Raw genomic sequence first — 21,728 nt, forward strand, 5'->3', positions numbered from 1 at the left:
ACCCTCACAATCAGGATGTCTTTCTCCCCAACCCCTCTTTTTTGGCATAGACAAAGCTATTTAACAGTTTTTTGTATATTTCCAGAAACCTTGTGTCATTCTGTATCAAATAAAAGCTTGTGGAGATAAACAGTGCAACATCTAAATATTTAGGAGTGTAGATCCTCCAATTCTTTTTTCATAATTATGTTAAATTTTTATGTATATACATATATAACATAATATAATATAATATAAAGTTTTTAATTTTAATGAATTCCATCATACCAATTCTTTCACGTAATACATCTTTGGTGTTGTATCTATAGAAAACTCACCATGCCTTCAGAAATTTATAGTTTTGCATTTTATTTTTAGTTCTGTACTCTATTTTGAGTTATCTTTTGTGAAAGGATATGAGGTCTGTGTCTAGATTCCTATTTTTTGCATGTGTATGTCCAGTTATTCTACACCATTTGTTGAGAGACTGTCTATACTCCATTGAATGGTCTTTGCTCCCTTGCAAAGCATCAGTTAACCATATACATGGGTCAGTTTCTGGGATCCCTACCTTTCATTGATCTTTTTGTCTGTTCTTCCACCAAACTACAGTCTTTATTACTGTAGCTTTACAGTAACTCTTAAGTGTTATCATTCTTCCGACTGTGCTCTTAACCTTAAATATTACATTGATTATTCCAGGTCTTCCAACTCAATGCTATTTCTTTGAAACACAATTAATGTAGCAGAAAATCCCCTTCACTACCTAAAACGCAGCTCTTAGATGTCATTAAAAATATAATGGATGCTCTCCTATTTTAAGTGGAGATCCAAATTGTATCTGTATTTGGTGGGGTCCTGTATGCTAATTAGAAAATTTCTTTTCTTTAAACACACCATTCATTATTAACATTTCTAGCTTCATTACTGAGAAAGGCAGATTCTTGCAGTAGTGAATGAAATGGCAATAGGATTAACATGTTAGCTTTTATTTTGTAAGTCAAATCCTGAAATTCCTAGGTCTGATGAGAAGTAGGACCTTGCATATATATTTGAGGACAGAAATCGATTTCATATGCCTAGGATATAAATGATCAACTTCGAATGAAAAGAACTTCAAGTGAAGTCTTCAAACGTTGTAATTTAAAGAGCATTTTTAGCTTCCTAATTACCTTACTGAACCTTTAACTTCCTTCTTAAGTAAAGACACTTGCACGTTACAAATGGCTTTCATTAGGAGGCATGTCTTTTTTTTTTTTTTTTTTGTCTGTAGTTGGGAAAAAACAGTATTCTGAGTAAACTGGCAGGAAAGAGAATATAGAAAATTATTCTACTGATGGATGAGTCAAGACGTTGGCTTTATGTAGCTGATTTACCTACGTACTTGAAAACTGTACAGAAACCTTTAATAATCTGTTTAACTTGTCATTAATTACTGAAATTCCACTTTTGCTCATCTGTGTTTTTTCTAGTTCATAATCTCTACATTCCAGTGTCTTCTTTCTTCTGGCTTCCTGCTAATTTTAACTTTTCATATGTTCTTATATTCTTAAAGAAAAAAAAATTTCAATTTGACGTATGTTTCCATGACAAGTCCCTTACACTAAAGAATAAACAAGAGTGTTAAGAAACATGATTGTTAGTGTAAAATTGATGTGATACTAGGTATCTCTTTAGATCAAACAAAAATTGCCCAAATAGACTTACTAGAATATGGTAGGACAAAGAAGATTTAAAAAGATATTTGGGGATTGTGAGGCACTTGAGAGAAGGGTTCAATTCAGTTCAGTCACTCAGTTGTGTCCGACTCTTTGCAACCCCATGAACCACAGCACGCCAGGCCTCCCTGTCCATCACCAACTCCCAGAGTTCACTCAAACTCATGTCCATTGAGTCGGTGATGCCATCCAGCCATCTCATCCTCTGTTGTCCCCTTCTCCTCCCGCCTTCAATCTTTCCCATCATCAGGGTATTTTTTAATGAATCAGTTCTTCACATCACCTGGCCAAAATATTGGAGTTTCAGCTTCAGCATCAGTCCTTCCAATGAATATTCAAGACTGATTTCCTTTAGGATGAACTGGTTGGATCTCTTTGCAGTCCAAGAGACTCTCAAGAGTCTCTTCCAACACCACAGTTCAAAAGCATCAATTCTTTGGCTTTATAGTCCAACTCTCACATCCATACATGACTACTGGAAAAAAACATAGCCTTGACTAGATGGACCTTTGTTGGCAAAGTAATGTCTCTGCTTTTTAATATGCTGTGTAGGTTGGTCATAACTTTCCTTCCAAGGAGTCAGCACCTTTTAAATTCATGGCTGCAGCCACCATCTGCAGTGATTTTGGAGCCCCCAAAATAAAGTCTGCCACTATTTCCACTGTTTGCCCATCTATTTGCCATGAAGTGATGGGACCAGATGCCATGATCTTAGTTTTCTGAATGCTGAGCTTTAAGCCAACTTTTTCACTTTCCTCTTTCACTTTCATCAAGAGGCTCTTTAGTTCTTCTTCACTTTCTGCCATGAGGGTGATGTCATCTGCATATCTGAGGTTATTGATATTTCTCCTGGCAATCTTGATTCCAGCTTGTGCTTCCTCCAGCCCAGCGTTTCTCATGATGTACTCTGCATATAAGTTAAATAAGCAGGGTGACAATATACAGCCTTGACGTACTCCTTTTCCTCTTTGGAACCAGTCTTTTGTTCCATGTCTGGGTCTAACTATTGCTTCCTAACCTGCATATAGACTTCTTATGAGGCAGGTCAGGTGGCCTGGTATGCCCATCTCTTTCAGAATTTTCCACAGTTTGTTATGATCCACACAATCAAAGGCTTTGGCATAGTCAATAAAGCAGAAATGGATGTTTTTCTGAAGCTCTCTTGCTTTTTTGATGATCCAGCAGATGTTGGCAATTTGATCTCTGGTTCCTCTGCCTTTTCTAAAACCAACTTGAACATCTGGAAGTTCTCGGTTCACATATTGCTGAAGCCTGACTTAGAGAATTTTGAGCATTACTTTGCTAGTGTGTGAGATGAGTAGAACTGTGTGGTAGTTTGAACATTCTTTGGCATTGTGTTTCTTTGGGACTGGAATGAAAACTGACTTTTTCCAGTTCTGTGGCCACTGCTGAGTTTTCCAAATTTGCTGGCATATTGAGTGTAGGTAGCACTTTCAGAGCATCATCTTTTAGGCTTTGGAATAGCTCAACTGGAGTTCTGTCAACCTCCACTAGCTTTGTTCATTGTGATGCTTCCTAAGGCCCATTTGACTTCACATTCCAGGATGTCTGGCTCTAGGTGAGTGATCACACCATCATGAGTATCTGGGTCATGAAGATCTTTTTTGTATAGTTTTTCTGTGTATTCTTACCAACTCTCCTTAATATCTTCTGCTTCTGTTAAGTCCATGCCATTTCTGTCCTTTATTGAGCCCATCTTTGCATGAAATGTTCTCTTGGTATCTCTAATTTTCCTGAAGAGATCTCTAGTCTTTCCCATTCTATTGTTTTCCTCTATTTCTTTGCACTGATCACTGACAGAGGGCATTATCAGAATTTTGAATGTAGGCAGTTTCTTCCATGAACACTCCAGCCGTGATCATTCTCTACCTGTCTTTAGTTCTCTCTGCCCTCGCGTGCATATACGATTGGTGTAAAATCCCTGTCGTTAGTCAATGCTCTCCTTACATTGGTAATTATCAGCCCGCTTGCTTTAATTAATGTATCTGTTTTTGCTCCGTGGGCGCTCCAAACCCTTTGGTGGCTCATGTTTCATAGCAGCAGCTCCTGGTGGATTGTAACGGTCTTCCATCAGTATGATCGCTCTACTTGTCAAGCAAAATGACCTTTCCTGGGTCACATTCTGTGTTCTAATTTCATCAACAAATATATGCTAATTAAAATATGTCCTGCCTTCTTAAAGCATTTCAAAAATTTCCCTCCCTCATTAAAAATTTAAAATTCGTACAAACTTTGCTGAGCCTGCCTAATTTGGGTCCCAGCCTCCTCTCTAAATTTATCTTGTACTGCTCATTCCTTCATCAATTTATTGAGATGTAACTGACATAAAATAAATGCATGGATTTAAAACTTTAAATTTGATAGGCTTTATGTGTTTATACACCTGTGGGACTATCAATATCATTAAGATAATAAACATCTATCACTTTCTAAAGTTTTTTTTAACGTTCTTTGGCAATTCCTCTCTCTCTGGGTAAACAAGATCAGCTATCCCTGCAGGTTAGTTTGTACATTCCAAAGTTTTATAAAAGTGCAATAATATAGTGTATAATATTTTTATCTAACTTCTTTAGCATATTTATTTTGATATCCACCCATCCAAGTTGTATATCAATAGCTCATTTTTTTTTTATCATTGCTGAGTAGAATTCCATTGCATAAATATACGGTAATTTATCTGTGTACCTATTGAGAAACAATTTTGCTGATCCCAGCTTTTGTCTATTTCAAATAAAATTGCTATTAATATTTGTGCACAAGACTTTGTATAGACTTATCTTTCTTCTTGGGAAAATACATAGAAGAGAAATAATGGGGGTATGCTTAGCATGTTAACCTGCCAAACTGTTTTCCAGAGTGGTTATATAATTTTGGATCTGTACCAGCTGTGTGTGAGAGTTCAATTTTCTTTACAATCTCGCCAACACTTTACATAGTTGGTGTTTCAAATTTAGACACTGTAATAGTTACATAGCAGTATCTTATGGTTTTCTTTCTTTTTTATTTTCCTTTCCTTTACATTCATGGTGTTAAGCACTTTTTTATGCGCTTGTTTGAAATCCAATATTCTTTGACACTGTGTCTGCTCAAACGTTGGGTCATTTTTTAGGTTTTGTCTTCATCATTTTTGGTTGATTTTGAATGTTCTCTACTTAATCTGAATACAATTCTTTATTATATCTATGCTTTGCAAAGTTTTTTCCCAGTTGTGTTCATTCTCCTATGAGTGTCTTTCAAAGATAAGATGTTTCTAACTTTAATGAAGTCTAGGTTATTTTTCTTGTATAGGTTTTGTTTTCAATGTCATATCTAAGAATTCTTCACCTAATCGAAGGTCACAAACTTTTTTTCATGCTTTCTTCTGAAAGTTTCATTATTTTAGCTTTTATGCTTCCGTGCTCAGTCAACATCTGATTTTTTGAGACCCTTTGAACTGTAGCCCATCAGGCTCCTCTGTCCATGGGATTCTCCAGGCAAGAAGATTGGAGTGGGTTGTTGCCATCTCCTCCTCCAGGGGATCTTCCCCACCCAGGGATGGAACACACATCTCCTGTGTCTCCTGCATTGCAGGAAGACTCTTTACCTGCTGAGCCTTTGGGAAAGCCATCAGGTTTTTATGCTTAGGTATATAATCAGTTTTAAGTTAATTTGTGTATCTGGTGCAAGATATTGGTCAAAATTTACCTTTTCCATATGGAATTCAATTATTTTAGTATAGTATACTGAAATGCTTTCTTTATCTACAGAATTGCTTTTTATTTTGTCAAAACCCATTTGTCTATATACATGTGAACATATTTTGGATGCCATACTTAATTCCATTGATCTATTTCTCTATCTTGATGCAAAATATTGTGCTGTAGTGTTAATTTTGTTTTATCTTAAAATCATTTAGTATTAGCTCTCAGACTTTGTTCTTTCTCAAAGTTTTTTTTTTTTTCTTTTACTTTAGGTCCTTTGAATTTTACTGTGAATTTTAGAATCAAGCTTGGAAATTGCTAGAGAAAAATTGCTGTCATTTTAAACAGTTTTATTGAGTAAAAATTTGCACACCAGAAAGTTCATACTTTTTGTATGTGTGATTGAAATATTTTAAATAAGTGTATAGAGTTGGGGAACCATCAAAATTCAGTTTTAGAATATGTTCATCACTTCCAAAATATTCCTCTTATCTGTATGCAGTCCATCCCTAATCCATCCCTGAAAAACACTATTTGTCTGTTTTTCTGTTTTTCAAGGTTTGCCTTTTCTGGATGTTTCATATAAATGTAATCATGCAATGCATGGCATAGATCAAACTTCATTTACTTAGCATGTTTCTTAAGTTCTTTCATGTTGTAGCATGTATCAGTATTTCCTTCCTTTTTATGGGTTAATTATGTTAATTCAATGGATAATCAGATTCAGTTTATCCAACAACATGTTGATGAACACTTAGATTGTTTCCAGTTTTTGGCATCTGTGAATGTTGCTGTTATAAGCGTTTGCAAGCAAGTCTTTGTGAACGCGTGCTTTAATATCTTAGGAACATACCTAGGAGTGGACTTGGGTGTTACACTAAGTATGTGTTTAACCTTTGAAAAGTGGATTTTATTTTTAGAGCAGTTTCTGGTTCACAGAAAAATTGACCATAAAGTATAGTGAATGATAGAATGAATCCCTTATCCTCACAAATGTACACTACCAATATTCCTTACTACAATGGTACATTTGTTACAATCAATGAACCTATGTTGACACATCATTGTCACCCAAAGCTCATAGTTTATATTGGGTTCCTCTAAGTGCTGTGCATTCTGGGTTGTGAGGGATGCATAATGACATGTATTTACCATTGTAGAAACATACAGAACATATAAACATCCCAGTGCCCTAAAAATTTCCCCATCTGACCGTTTTCCCTTCTTCTCTCCAATCTCTGGCAAACACTCATCGGAAGATCAGTCTCCATGATTATCATCTTTCAGAATTTATATAGTTGGAATCACACAGTATCCATTTTTGGGTCTTCTTTCATTTCGTTATATGCAGATAAATGTTCCAATATCTTTTCATAACTTGATAAATTATTTTATTTTATCACCAAATATTTGTGTCTGCATGTAACACAGTGTGTTAAATCATTTACCTACTAAAGAACATCTTTATTGCTTCCAAGCTTTGGCACTTATAATTAGAGCTTCTACAAACACCTGCATGCAGAACATTTTGTGGACGTAATAAGTTTTCAGTCTATTTGGATAAATACCAAGGACTGTGGTAGCTAGATTGTATGCTAAAATGTGTTTAATTTTGTATAAAACTACCAAACTGTCTTGCAAAGTGGCTGTACCATTTTTCATTGCCATCAGCAATGAATGAGTTTCTTTTACTCCACACATTTACCAGGATTTGGTGTTTCTGTGTTCCAGCTTTATAATGATAACTCACTGTTTTAATTTCCAACTCACTAATAACAGATCACGTGGAATATCCTTTCATATGCTTAAATGCCTTTTGGTAAGTTGTCTGCTTAGGATTTTGACCATTTTTAATCTATTTTTATTCAGTCTGATTTCACAGGGTTGCACTGGAGGAGAGTTTTACCTCAGGAAGAACTGTATCTTAAATCTCATTCAGACTGAATTTACATAATATTTAGATGACACTTTATATGAATTTATACAGGAATGTGTTAAGACTTCGCTTGCTGTGGGGATAGAATGAATATGAGAGGACATGTATTTGGTGGGGGAGGGGAGGGATGGAATAGCGTGGATTGCATTAAGTCTCTCAAAATGCATACCTAAAGCCCTAAGACCCAAGGTATTATTATTATTTGCAGGTGAGGCCTTTAGGAGATAATTAAAGTTAAATTGGGTCGTGAAGTGGGCTCCTATGATAAGATTAGTGCCCTTATAAGGGACACCAGAACGCTTACTGTCTTTCTTGCCCTCCATGAGCACACCCTCAGGAATGCCCGTGTGTGCACATAGCAAGTTGACGCCAGTCTGCAAGTCCGGAAAGGAGTGCACGTAAGAACACAAACCCATTGGTTCCTTTGATCTCAAACTTCTAACCTCCAGAATTATGAGAAAGGGAGACAGTGGAAACAGTGTCAGACTTTATTTTTTGGGCTCCAAAATCACTGCAGATGGTGACTGCAGCCATGAAATTAAAAGACGCTTACTCCTTAGAAGGAAAGTTATAACCAACCTAGACAGCATATTAAAAAGCAGAGACATTACTTTGTCAACAAAGGTCCATCTGGTCAAGGCTGTGGTTTTTCCAGTGGTCATGTATGGATGTGAGAGTTGGACTGTGAAGAAAGCTGAGCACCGAAAAATTGATGCTTTTGAACTGTGGTGTTGGAGAAGACTCTTGAGAGTCCCTTGGACTGCAAGGAGATCCAACCAGTCCATCCTGAAGGAGATCAGTCCTGGGTGTTCATTGGAAGGACTGATGCTGAAGCTGAATCTCCAATACCTTGGCCACCTGATGTGAAGAGTTGACTCATTGGAAAAGACCCTGATGCTCGGGGGGATTGGGGGCAGGAGAAGGGGACGACAGAGGATGAGATGGCTGGATGGCATCACTGACTCTTTGGAGTTGGTGATGGACAGGGAGGCCTGGCGTGCTGCGATTCATGGGGTTGCCAAGAGTCGGACACGACTGAGCGACTGAACTGAATTGAAACTTCTATTGCTTAAGCCATCTATTGCATGGCACTTTGTTTTGGCTGCCCAAGCTGAGGCACCATCCATTTGTGGGGCATTATCTTCCCGTAATCAAAGAAAAGACAGGTTGATTAAGATCACAGTCCACAATCGTTCTGCTTCTGTTTGCGTTAATGAAGACCCTCTTGGTTTCTACAGGTGAAATTTCAATGCAAAAAAAAAAACAACAACCAAAAAACAAAACAAAAAAAACACACACAAACAAACCCAAAACACGTTAATGAAGTAGAAGGATCTTTTAATGCAATATAAGAATTTGTTTAGATAATTGAGAAGTCTAAGGGAAGGCTGAATCTTGAGGTTAAGAATATTCTTAGAATTCCATCTCAGATCTGTATGACTCTCATGACCTCTACTTGGAGATGGTTTTCCTCTATGTAAAAGCCAGATGGCTACAGGACAAGTCTTATTTCCAGATTTCCTGTTGTGACACAGTATCTATCATCCTTGCTGCCCTCCTTACCCTCCCCTAGTTCACAAGCAAGGGGTCTGAGAACTATATTTTCCGGAGCTTCCTGTTAGCAGAATTTCCTGTTAGGTTCTAACAAGTAGCACATTTTCAGGATGTTTGAAAATCCTAAGAGAAGGAGAAGCCATTATTCTCCAGCTTGTAGGCAGGTGTGTGGGCAGAGAGAGTTTACACACGTGGGTTTTGCCATTACCTTCCCCACATCCTGTTATAGTGGAATCTCCCACATTGTTTCTGCAGCATCTGAAATGACTGAAACGATTTCCTGTAAACCCTGCACTTCTGATTTTCTCAAAATCTAACCACGGTCTCTCATGTTTACTTTCCAGTCCTTCAAAAGCTGTGTAAGCCTCTAATAACCTGCATTGGAATCTTTACTGCTTGAAATGCCTAAGAAAGCTTCTGTTTTCCTATCAGAATACTGATGGATGCAATAAGCATGGTGCATCCCTTACAGCTGTTCTGAAAGAACAGAAAAACGGGATCACTTTGCAATATCCGTTCTCAATATTTGCAGGTAAACATCATTTTTTTTTTCATTAGAGTATTTACCCACATCTGAAGAAAAAAAAAATGACTGTGTTTAAACTCAGCTTAGGAAGTACTCCCATAATTACAGCATGGATTGGTCCCCTTGTCTATCACAAGGGTTCCAAACAATGGAAAATTGGAAGTTTTTGGAAGAAAGGAATAAAAATTATGTTAGAAAAGACATCTACAACAGAAGAACTATGCTAGTAAGTATTTTTTTTTTTCTTTTTTTACTGTTTGTAAAAAGTGGAATAAATTGCATTGTCCAATGGAGGTATATTTACTTGTTGGAGACATATTTCAAAGCTTTATTAGCATTTATCTTTAACAAAGAGCAGTCATGTTCAGTTTAACTCACTGAATTATATCTGTCTATCAATTTGCTGAGAGATTAATGAAGGAGAGAAACAGCTTATGAGTTAGAAATAAGAACTCATCTTTCTAACAGTTAATTGCTTTTTTACCCTAGCAACTAATCAAAAAAAATTTCAATCACTTATGTAATTATATATAAAAATTATGTACATAGTACAAACATAATATTTTCTCATGTGTTCCTTTGATAAATTTTGATTCTTAAGGCCATTTTTAAATATGGTAAATTACAAGAAAATTAGAAATAATAGAATACCATATGTGCCACACTTTTGTCATTTTATATTATAGAATAGTTTAGACATATAAAATATATAGACATTGTGGGTAAACATAAGGAAATGTTGTATAGACACACAAACAACTGATGTAAATGATAGAAGATTGGGTATCCCTCTTCTGTTACTATTACTATTACAAAGGAGCTACCACAAATTGGCAGATAGTTCTGCTTAGAGACATTTAGCAGGTCCTAAAATTCTTTCCTGTTTTTGTCTCCACCATGTTTGAAGCTGGACCAATGGCATGTGCTGGTTGGAGCCCACTGTAAAAGAAAGGAGATGTGGATCATGGATGAAGCATACCTTCTCTGTTAATGGTTTGACCTGGAAATCATTTTATTGACTACTGACGCTGGTTGGAGCCCACTGTAAAAGAAAGGAGATGTGGATCATGGATGAAGCATACCTTCTCTGTTAATGGTTTGACCTGGAAATCATTTTATTGACTACTGACTTTAGTCTCACAGCTACAGCTTACTGCTTGGAATTTGGCAGTTGTAGTCTCCATATAATCCTGGCGAAATTTTACTCTGTGAAGGAAAAGATTAGATTTTTGTGGAAACTAGCTGCATCCAACACAGATATTAATTTGATAAACACTTTGGAACCAGTCAGAAAATTAAAGCCCCTCTCTATACTTCTCTTTAACTCTTAACCTTTGCTTTCCTCTTCCTCACTCTACTGAACTTGAATTTCTTTATACTTTTACTACATATGATTACATTTATAAATGATACATAGGCCAGCTTTTCCTGTACTTACACCTTATATTGAGTGTCATACATTGTGTTCTCATCTATAATTTGCTTTATTTCTCAAACTTAAGTTTGGAGAACACTTACATAGTCACATATAGCTCTTATTCAAACATATTTATTGCTTTATAAGATGCTGTTATCTCAAATATCCATTTGTTTAAGTATTTTGTCACTTAAAAATGTTATCATGAGTATTCTTTTATGATTCCTCATCACATATGAAGAGTTTTTCTAGGACCTACGCACAACTGTGTATGTATATGTGTGTTTGTAAGTGTGTGACTATGAGTGTGTGTACATGTAAATTCTAGGCTGTAAGGTCTAAACACATTCAACCTCACTAAGTACATGTCTTATCTGAAATTTTTCGGTGCAGGTGTATTTGAGAATTTAACTTTTTATTTTTGACTTTAGAAAGATAATTTGATACATATATTATAGTTTATACCATAGTATTAGGGAGATGTTGGACAATTAATAATACACATGTAGGCACACATGCACACAGAAACACAGACAAGTATGTCTTAACATACGTATTTGCTAAGAAGATAGACGTTTTCTCTAAAATTCTTTTTCTTTCTAAGCTTTTACAAGAATTACCTCTATTATCAACATTTATACAAGCAGTCTTCAAGACAGTCTAGACTTTTATATTATGCATCTCAAAACTCTTCCAGCCTCTACTCATTACACAGTTTCATAGTCACTTATACATTTTTAGGTATTTGTTTCAGCATCTGAAATGGCCATCATCTTATACAGGTATCAATCATTTTGGTTTAAAGGCCCACTCTATTCCAATATGATATCATATCAATTATTTAGTTATGTATTCAACAATGCTATTGACCAATAAGATCCTATTCTGAGGTGCTGAGGGTTAGGGCTTTAACGTCTCTTTAGAGAAGAATGATGTTTAACTACTAATAATATGTAACAGTGAGCTTGTATCCAGCTTATATAAAGAATATATGCAATACAATAATAAAAGATAAATAGCCCAATTAAAAATGGGTGAAGAACAAATGTTTCTTCAAAGGTGATGAAAATGGACAATAAAAGTGTAAAAATATATCCAGCATCATTAGTTAATAGCAAAACGCAAATCAAAACCACTGTAAGCTATGACTACATAACCTATTAGAATGGCCACGATAATAAAAAGTAATACATTTAGGTTGGGCTGTGGAAAGCTCTGACCTTGGTGGTGGAAACAAAAAATTATGTTTCTTTGGCAAATATAGTTGAAGTTCCTCAAAATGTAAGCAGAATTACCATAGGACCAGAAATTTCATCCTTAGGTATATACAGCCAAGAGAAAAAAGTGATATATCTTTATACAAAAACCTGAACAATGTTCATAGCAAAATTATTAATAACACCAAGAGGTAATCCAAATTTCCACCAACTAATGATTGGATAAATAAAATGAATGTCCATACAATGGAGTATTATTTTATCATGAGAAGAAATGAAATTTCAAAACATGCTACAACATGGAATGTCCTTAAAAACATTATGCTAAGTGAAGCGTTATGATAAGCTATTCATAAAACATCACATATTTTATGATTTTGCTTATATAAAATATCCAGAATAGACCATCCTTAAGAGAAAGTAGATAAGTGGGGCTTGGAATTGACATGTGGATGAGAATGAGGAGCAACCACCCATCATTTTAAGGTAATGAAAATGTTCTAAAATTATGAGGTAGTGATGGCTGTGGTACAATTTGCAAACATTCAAAATTACTGAACTATGTGGCTTATATGGGTGACTTTCATGGGACATTAATCATACTGAAATAAAGAGGTGAAGGAATTGAGTACAAAAAATAAATGTATTCCTTAACTCTTAGTAAAGACCCTGATGCTGGGAAAGATTGAAGGCGGGAGGAGAAGGGGGCGACAGAGGATGAGACGGTTGGATGGCATCACCGACTCAATGGACATGAGTTTGAGTAAGCTCTGGGAGATGGTGATGGACAGGGAGGCCTGGCGTGCTGCAGTCCGTGGGGTCACAAAGAGTCAGATAGAAATGAGGGACTGAACTGAACTGAGAGATTTTCAATACACATTTTAAAAGCATTTAAGTTACAAATATAGGATAAAATGCCACAATTGTTTGGCTCTAATGAAGTATTTTTGTTAATTGCAGTATAATTGATTAACAATGTTGCATACATTAGTTTCTGGTGTATAGCACAGTGAATCAGATATCCATATTTATACATATTGTTTTTCACTATGGTTAGCAGAATACGGATCATAGTTCTTTGAGCTATACAGTAGACTTTGTTGTTTATTTTATATATAGTAGTTTGCATTTGCTAATCTTATATCTTATTCTTTCCCCATCCCATTTCCCTTTCGGTAACCATGTTCAATTTTCATGTCTGTGACTCCGTTTCTGTTTTGCAAATAAGTTTATTTGTGCTGTGTTTTAGATTCCACATATAAATGATGTCATATAGTAGATGTCTTTGTCTGACTGACTTCACTTAGCATGATAATCTCTTGGTTCACCCATGGCATTATCTTATTATTTTTTATGTCTGAGTAGTATTCCATTGTGTACAGGTACCACATCTTTATACATCCGTCTGCCAGTAGACACTGAGGTTGCTTCCATACCTTTGCTATTGTAAGTAGTGCCACTATGATCATTAGGGTGCATGTATCTTTTTGAATTATAGCTTCCTCCAGATGTATGTCCAAGAGTGAGATTGCTAGATCACATGGCAACTCTATTAAAAGTTTTATAAGGAACCTTCATACAATTTTCCACAGTGGCTGCACCAATTTACATCCCTACCATGTTGGACGGTTCCCTTTTCTCCACACCCTCTCCAGTATTTGCTATTTGTGGAATTTTTAAAGATGGCCATCCTAACTAGTGTGAGACAGTACCACACTGTGGTTTTGATTAGCATTTTTCTAATAACTAGCAATGTTGAGCATCTTTTCATATGACATCTCTATGTCTTCTTTGGAAAATATGTTTATTTAGGTCTGCCCATGTTTTGATTGGATTGAGTTTTTCTGATATTAGAGTTGCATGAGCTGTTAGCATATTTTGGAAATTAAGTCCTTTGTCAATTGTATTGCTTATAGATACTTTTTTCTAGTCCATAAGCTATCATTTCATTTTGTTTATGGTTTTCTTTGCTGTGAAAAAGCTTTTAAGTTTAAATAAGTCCCACTTGTCAATTTTTGCTTTTATTTCTATTGCCTTGGGAGAATGACCTAAGAAAACATTGGCATGATTTATGTCAATAAATGTTTTTCTTATGCTCCCTTATGGTGTCATGTCTTTTTTTTTTTTTTTTTTAATTTTAAGCCATTTTGAGTTTCTTTTGTGTATGGCATGAGCCTGTGCTCTAACTTCATTGATTTTCAACACCACTTACTGAAGAGACTGTTTTTCTTCTACTGTTTTAATATATTCTTGCCTCCTTTGTCAAAGATTAATTGACTGTAGGCATGTGGGTTTATTTCTGGGCTCTGTTTTCTGTTCCATTGATTGAGACGTCTCATTGATCCAGATGTCTGTCTTTATGCTAAAGCCATGATGTTTTGATTACTGTAGCTTTACAGTATTGTCTGAAGTCTGGGGTGGTTATATATCAGTTTTTTCTATTTTTTTCAGGGTTATTTTGGCAATTCTAGGCTTTTATGTTTCCATATACATTTTAAGATTATCTTTACTAGTTGTGTGAAAAATGTCTTGGGTATTATGATAGATCACATGAAATCTGTATATTGCTTTGGGTAGTATTGCTACTATAACAATATTAATTTTATAATCCAAGAGTATGGGATATCTTTTAATTTCTCTGAATCATCTTCAGTTTTCTGTACCAGTGTTTTATAGTTCTCAGCATAGAAGTCTTTCTCCTCCTTGGTCAGCTTTATCATTATTTACTTAAATTTTTAAAAAAAGTTTTTTTTCCATTTATTTTTATTAGTTGGAGGCTAATTACTTTACAATATTATAGTGGTTTTTGCCATACATTGACATGAATCAGCCATGGATTTATGTTATTTTATATTGGACTATAGTTTTTGTATTAATAAAATGTTGTGTTAGTTTTAGGTGTTCAGCAAAGTGATTCAGTGATACATATACAAGTTCTTTCCCCATTTAAGTAATTAGATTTTTTAAATGCGATTTTTAAATGGATTTCTTTTTTACTCTCCTTTTCTGATATTTCCTTGTTAGTGTAAATAGATGCAAGTGATTTCTGTATGCTAGCCTTCTATCCTGCTATTTGCTTCCATTTTTTTAAATCAGTTCTAGTAGTTTTCTGAGGAATTTTTAGGGTCTGAACTTAATATCTACAGGCTTAGCAAATTTTAAATCTGCAATAAAGTGTCAATAGCTATAAGTAGTATGCTGCAGAATAGATCTTTGGAATTTATTTATCTGGCATAACTGAAACTCTGTGCCATTTAACCACTGTCTCTTCATTTCCTCCTCTTATCAGCCCCCGGTAATCACCATTCTACTCTCTTCTTCCAGAAGTTTGACTTTTTTAGGTTCCATATATAGCTGACATGATACAATTTTTATTTTTCTCTGTCTTATTTCACTTAGCATATGTCCTCCAGCTCCATCCAACTTGTCACAAATCACAGAATTTCCTATTTTTTAAGGCTGAGTAATATTCCATTGTGTGTATGTCTTTGTGTGTACGTATGTGTAACATTTTCTTTATCCATTTATTCACTGATGAATATTAGATTGTTTCCATATGTTGGTGATTGTGGATAGTCCTGGAATGAATATGACAGTACAGGTATCCTGATTTCAACTTCTTTGGATAAATGCCCAGAAGTGGGCTTGCTGAATCACATGGTAGTTCTGTTTTTCAGTATTTTGGGAAATCTCCATATGTTTTTCATAAAGCCTGCACCAGTTACATTCCCACCAACAGTGTACCAGGGCTCCTTATTTTTCAACACGTGGTTGCCAAACACTTGGTATCTTTTGTTTGATAATAATCATTCTCATAGTTTTAAAGCAATAGGTCCTGTGGATTTGATTTGCATTTTCCTGATGATTAATGATATTAAGCACATTTTAATGTACCTGTTAACCTCTTCTTTTGAGAAATATCTATTCAGGACCTCTTTCCATTTTTTTAAATTGGATTATTTGTTTATTTGCTATTTTGATATTGGAGTCCCTTATATATTTTGGATAAAATCAGTTGTTAGACATGTGGTTTGCAGATATATTCTCCCATTCTGTACATTGTCTTATCATTTTGCTGATTGTTGCCTTTATGATGCAAAAGATTTTTAGTTTTTTTTCTTTAATCCCATTTGTTAATTTTTACTTTTGTTGCATGTGCCTTTGTGTGTCACATCCAAAAAGTCATTGCCAAGAACAGTGTCATGGAGCCCTTTCCTCATATTCCCCACCCGCCCCCTCCCAGGAATTTTGTGGTGTCAGATGTTAGATTTAGGCTTTAATCTGATTTTGGTTGGTTTATGTATCCAATTTCATTCTTCTGCATGTGGATATCAAATTTTCCCAACAATCTATTGAAGAGATTATCCTTTCCTCTCATTGTATTGTATTTTTGAGACCCTAGTAGAAGATTAGTTGACCATAGTTATTGGGCTTCTATCTAGGTCTTCTATTTTGTCCCATTAGCTTATGTGCCTTTTTTTATGAAATATACTTTTTTTTTTTTAAATTAGTTTGTAACATAATTCAAAATCTGCAAGTATGGTGCTTCCAGCTTTGTTCTTGCTCAAGATCCCTTTACATATTCAGAGCTTTTTGTGATTCCATATAAATTTTAGGATTATTTTTTCTATTTAAGTGAAAAGTGCCTTTGGAATTTTATAGGAAATTCATTGAATCTGTAGATTGCTTTGAGTAACATGGAAATTTTTGCAATATTAATTACTCAGTCTATGAGCAAGAAATAACTTTCCATTTATTTTTGTCTTCTTAAATTTTTTCATCAAGATTTTATAGTTTTTAATGTACAGATCTTTCACCTCCTTTGCTAAATTTTAGTCTCTTTGAAGCTATTATAGATGTAGTTGGCTAAAAGTGACCTCCAAAAGGACTTGTGCCAAATCTGACCTCCCAAGACTGTTTCTGCCAGTGCCCCTGTCCCTGCAGCAGGCTACTGCTGACCCCACCTCTGCAGGAGACCCTCAAACACTCACAGGCAGGTCTGACTCTGTCTCTTGCGGGGTCACTGCTCCTATCCCCAGGGTCCTGGTGCACACATAGTTTTGTTTGTGCCCTCCAAGAGTCTCTGTTTCCCCTAGTCCTGTGCAAGTTCTGTAATCAAATCCCACTGTCCTTCAAAGTCAGATTCCCTGGGCACTCCCAGTCCCTTTGTGGGATCAGATGATCAGGTTGGGAAGTCTGATGTGGGTCCTAGAACTTTTGCAATAGTGCGAGAATTCACTCTCATTCAAATTTTGTCTCTGTCTCATTCACATCCATTTTCTGTTGTAGGATCAAGTCCAGGATTGTCATGGGCTTGGCTTTCTCCTCTTTTAATAAAAACGGCCACATCCCTTCCTCACCATGCAATAGATAAGACTGCTTGGCCTACACTTATGCTGAGTGATGCCAGGGAAACTTCTCAGGATGTGGATTTGGAGTCAGACACAGCTGTGGCAAAAGTGGAGATGCTGCGAAAGCTAAATAAGAGGAAAGGTAAAAAAGAGAAGCCAAAATCTAGTAAGACTGAAGAGGCAGCAGAAGAAAAGGAAGAAATGATTTCCCCCAAAGTTTAAAAAGGTTAAAAAGAAAGCAAGGCCTTCTGAGGTTGACATGAATTCTCCTAAATCCAAAAAGGCCAAAAAGATAGAGGAGCCATCTCAAGATGATATTATTTCTCCTAGAAAAAGTTCAAAAAAGTCAAAGGAGCCCTGTGAAAAGACAATGGCTTCTCCTAAAACCAGAAAAGTTATAAAAAACAAAGAGCCTTCTGAGGAAAAGTTGGTGCACCTAAGCCCAAAATGATGAAGAAAGAAAAAGAAATAAATGTAGAAATTGGAGAGAAAAGCCCCAACTTCAAGAATGAGTTCCCTGATTCTGGACCTGACTCCAAATCCAAGGAAGCTGCCAGTGAAGAAAACAGTGAGTTAGAGCAGGAAATGACTGTGGGGAAAAAAGAACGAGCTTCGTCTAATTTCCCCATATCTCAAGAAACTGTTAAACTTCTCAAAGCCCGTGGGATGACCTTCCCATTCCTATACAAGCAAAGACTTGTCACCACGTCTATAGTGGAAAAGATTTGATTTCACAGACACGGACAGGAACTGGAAAGACATTTTCCCTTGACATCCCTTCTGTTAAGAAACTTCGGGGAGAACTGCAAGACCGGAAGAGAGGCGTGCCCCTCAGGTACTGGTTCTTCAACCACAAGGAGCTGGCAAGTCAGGTCAGCAGAGACTTCAGTGACATCACAAAAAAGCTGGCAGTGGCTTGTTTTTATGGTGGAACATCCTACTGAGGGCAAATTGAACACATGAGGAATGGGATTGATATCCTGGTTGGGACAGCAGGTCGTATCAAAGATCATCTGCATGTGTCTTTTTCAGTTTTGGTTTCCTCAGGCTGTAGACCCAGGAGTGGGATTTGCTGGGTCATATGGTGGTTTTATTCCTAGCTTTTTTTCTTTTAAGGAATCTCCATTCTGTTTTCCATAGTGGTGATATCAATTTATATTCCCACCAACAGTGAAAGAGGGTTCTCTTTCATCCACACTCTCTCCAGCATTTATTGTTTATAGATTTTTTGATGATGGTCATTCTGGCCAGTGTGAGGTGATATCTCGTTGTAGTTTTGATTTGCATTTCTCTAATAATGAGTGATGTTGAGCATCTTTTCAAGTGTTTGTTAGCCATCTGCATGTCTTCTTTGAAGAAACATCTGTTTAGGTCTTTTTCCCACTTTTTGATTGGGTTGTTTGTTTTTCTAGTATTGAGTTGTATGAGCTACTGATATATTTTGGAAATTAATCCTTTGTCAGTTGTTTCATTTGCTATTATTTTCTCCCATTCTGAGGGCTGTCTTTTCACCTTGTTTATAGTTTCCTTTGCTATGCAAAAGCATTTAAGCTTAATTAGGTCCAACTTGTTTACTTTCGTTCTTATTTCCATTACTCTAGGAGGTGGGTCATAGAGGATCTTGCTTTGATTTATGTCATCAGTGTTCTGCCTGTTTTCCTCTAAGAGTTTTACAGTTTTTGGTATTATTCAGCACTATTTACAACAGCTAGAACATAGAAGCAACCTAGATGTCCACTGACAGATGAATGGATACAGAAGTTGTACATACACACAACGAAATATTACTTAGCATTAAAAAGGAACACATTTGAGTCAGTTCTAATGAGGTGGATGAATCTAGAGCTATTATACAGAATGAAGTAAGTCAGAAAGAGAAAGATAAGTATCATATACTAATGCATATATACAGAATCTAGAAAGATAGTATTGATGAATTTATTTGCAGGGTACCAATGGGCTTCCCTGGTGGCTCAGAGGTTAAAGCATCTGCCTCCAATGCAGGAGACCCGGGTTCGATCCCTGGGTCAGGAAACTCCCCTGGAGAAGGAAATGGCAACCTACTCCAGTATTCTTGCCTGGAGAATCCCATGGACAGAGGAGCCTGGTAGTCTACAGTCCACGGGATCGCAAAGAGTCGGACATGACTGAGCGACTTCACTCACTCAATGGAGAAACAGACAAACAGACATAGAGAGTAGACTTATGGACGTGGGGAGAGAAGAGGAGAGGGGGAGATGTATGAGTAACATGGAAACTTACATTACCATGTGTAAAATATGTAAAATAGAGAGCCAGCGGGAAATTGCCCCATGGTTCAGGAAACTCAAACAGGGGCTCTGCATCAGCCTAGAGGGGTGGGATGGGGAGAGGGATGGGAGGGAGGCTCAATAGGGAGGGGATATATGTGTACCTATGGCTGACTCATGTTGAGGTTTGAAAGAAAGCAACAAAATCCTGTAAAGCAATTATCCTTCAATAAAAAGAAATAAACTTTAAAAAAAGACCACCTGCAGAATGGCAAGCTAGAGCTCACCAAACTTAAGCATGTTGTCCTGGATGAGATGACCGGATGTTAGACAAGGGCTTTACTGATCAAGGGGAAGAGATTTTATCCATTGCATGCAAGAATGATTCAAAAGACAATTCCAAAACATTACTTTTTCCTGCAACTTGCCCCCACTGGGTGTGTAATGTTGCTAAGAAATACATGAAATCTACATTTGAACAAATGGACCTGATTGGTAAAAAGATGCAGAAAACGGCAATAACTGTAGTGCATCTGGCTGTCAAGTACCACTGAGGAGGAGGGCGGCAGTTATTGGAGACAGTGGTTTTCAAGGGCGCACTATCATATTTTGTGAAATGAAGAAAAGCCCAGGAGTTGTCACAGAATGTGGCCATAATGCACGATGCCCAGTCATTACACAGAGACATTCCACAGAAGCAAAGGGAAATCACCCGGAAAGGTTTTAGAAATGGTGATTTTGGAGTCTGGGTTCCAACCAATGTTGTTTCAGGTGGGTTAGACATCCCTGAGGTCCATCTGGTTGTTCAAAGTTCTCCGCCAAAGGATGTGGAGTCCCTACATTCATCGTTCTGGGCAAACAGGTAGAGTTGGAATGACCGGGATTTGCATCTGCTTTTCCCAGCACAAAGACTACCAGTTAGCCCAAGTGGAGCAAAAAGTGGGAATTAATTTAAGCAAATAGGTGTTCGTTCTCCAACAGAGATAATAAAGCTTCTAGCAAAGATGCCATCAGGTTCTTGGACTCTGTGCCTCCCACTGCGATTGGTACTTCGAGCAGTCAGCCGAGAAGCTGATTGGGGAGCAGGGGGCCCTGGAAGCCCCGGCAGCGGCCCTGGCCCACTTCTCTGGCGCCATGTCGGTAGACCAGCGCTCCTTGAGCAACTCAAATACAGGCTTTGTAACCATGATCTGCGGTGCTCGATTGAAATGCCAAACGTTAGTTATGCTTAGAAAGAACTTAAAGAGCTACTGGGTGAGGAGATTGATTCCAAAGTGAAGGGAATGGTCGTTCTCAAAGGAAAGCTGGGTGTACCAGCTGTACCAGTAACAGAAATACATGGCATGCTTCACGGCGCTGGCAGTTTTCTGTGGCTACAGAGCAGTCAGAGCGAGAAGGACCAGGGGAGGATATTACAACTTCCAAGGGCAACCGAGGTGTCGGGACAGCGGAAAAGAAGTAGGAGCTTCAGAGGACAGTGATCAGGAGGTGGCAACAAAGAGTGTGTTAGGCGCTCAGTCATGTCCGACTCTTTACGACCCCGTGGACTGTAGCCCACCAGGCTCTTCTGTCCACTGAATTCTCCAGGCAAGAATACTGCAGTGGGTTGTCATTTCCTCCTCCAGGGGACCATCCTGATCCAGGGACTGAACCCAGGTCTCCCGCATTGCGGGCAGATGCTTTATGATCTGAGCTACTAGGGAAGCCTAGGAGAGAAACAAAAGTTACAGATTCCAAAACAAAGGCCAGAGGCAGAGTTTTAATAAAGCATTCGGACAGTAATTTGAAATAGAGGATTTATTTGGCAGAAACAGAACTATGTTCAGCAACATGGAACTGAACATTATTTTTCATGCAAATTTAATAGCACATTGTATTTCCATCTTGACCACTTGCCCAGTCCCCATCTCTTCGAGAGAGGTAAACTTCATCTAAAATATTTCATCTGATTGATGATTGTCATTTATAACTTTATTGCTACTTCTGTCTTGGGTATTCCTTTGGAAAAGGTGTATGGATTCATTACATAGTCTAATGTATTGTCTATAGATTGTAGGATAAGGTCAAGCAAGTATTTGCT

The 21,728-nt window shown here is 37.0% G+C and overlaps 1 non-coding gene and 1 pseudogene across 1 annotated transcript; both read left to right on the forward strand.

Moving 5' to 3' along the window:
* Positions 1–17,486: 17,486 nt before the first annotated feature.
* On the forward strand, positions 17,487–21,430 carry LOC122679625 (annotated as a pseudogene).
* On the forward strand, positions 19,362–19,434 carry TRNAW-CCA. Its single transcript has one exon. It is a non-coding gene; the product is annotated as a tRNA-Trp (tRNA).
* Positions 21,431–21,728: the final 298 nt, after the last annotated feature.

Source organism: Cervus elaphus, chromosome 21 (genome assembly GCF_910594005.1).
Source record: "Cervus elaphus chromosome 21, mCerEla1.1, whole genome shotgun sequence".
Classification (NCBI taxonomy): Eukaryota; Metazoa; Chordata; class Mammalia; order Artiodactyla; family Cervidae; genus Cervus; species Cervus elaphus.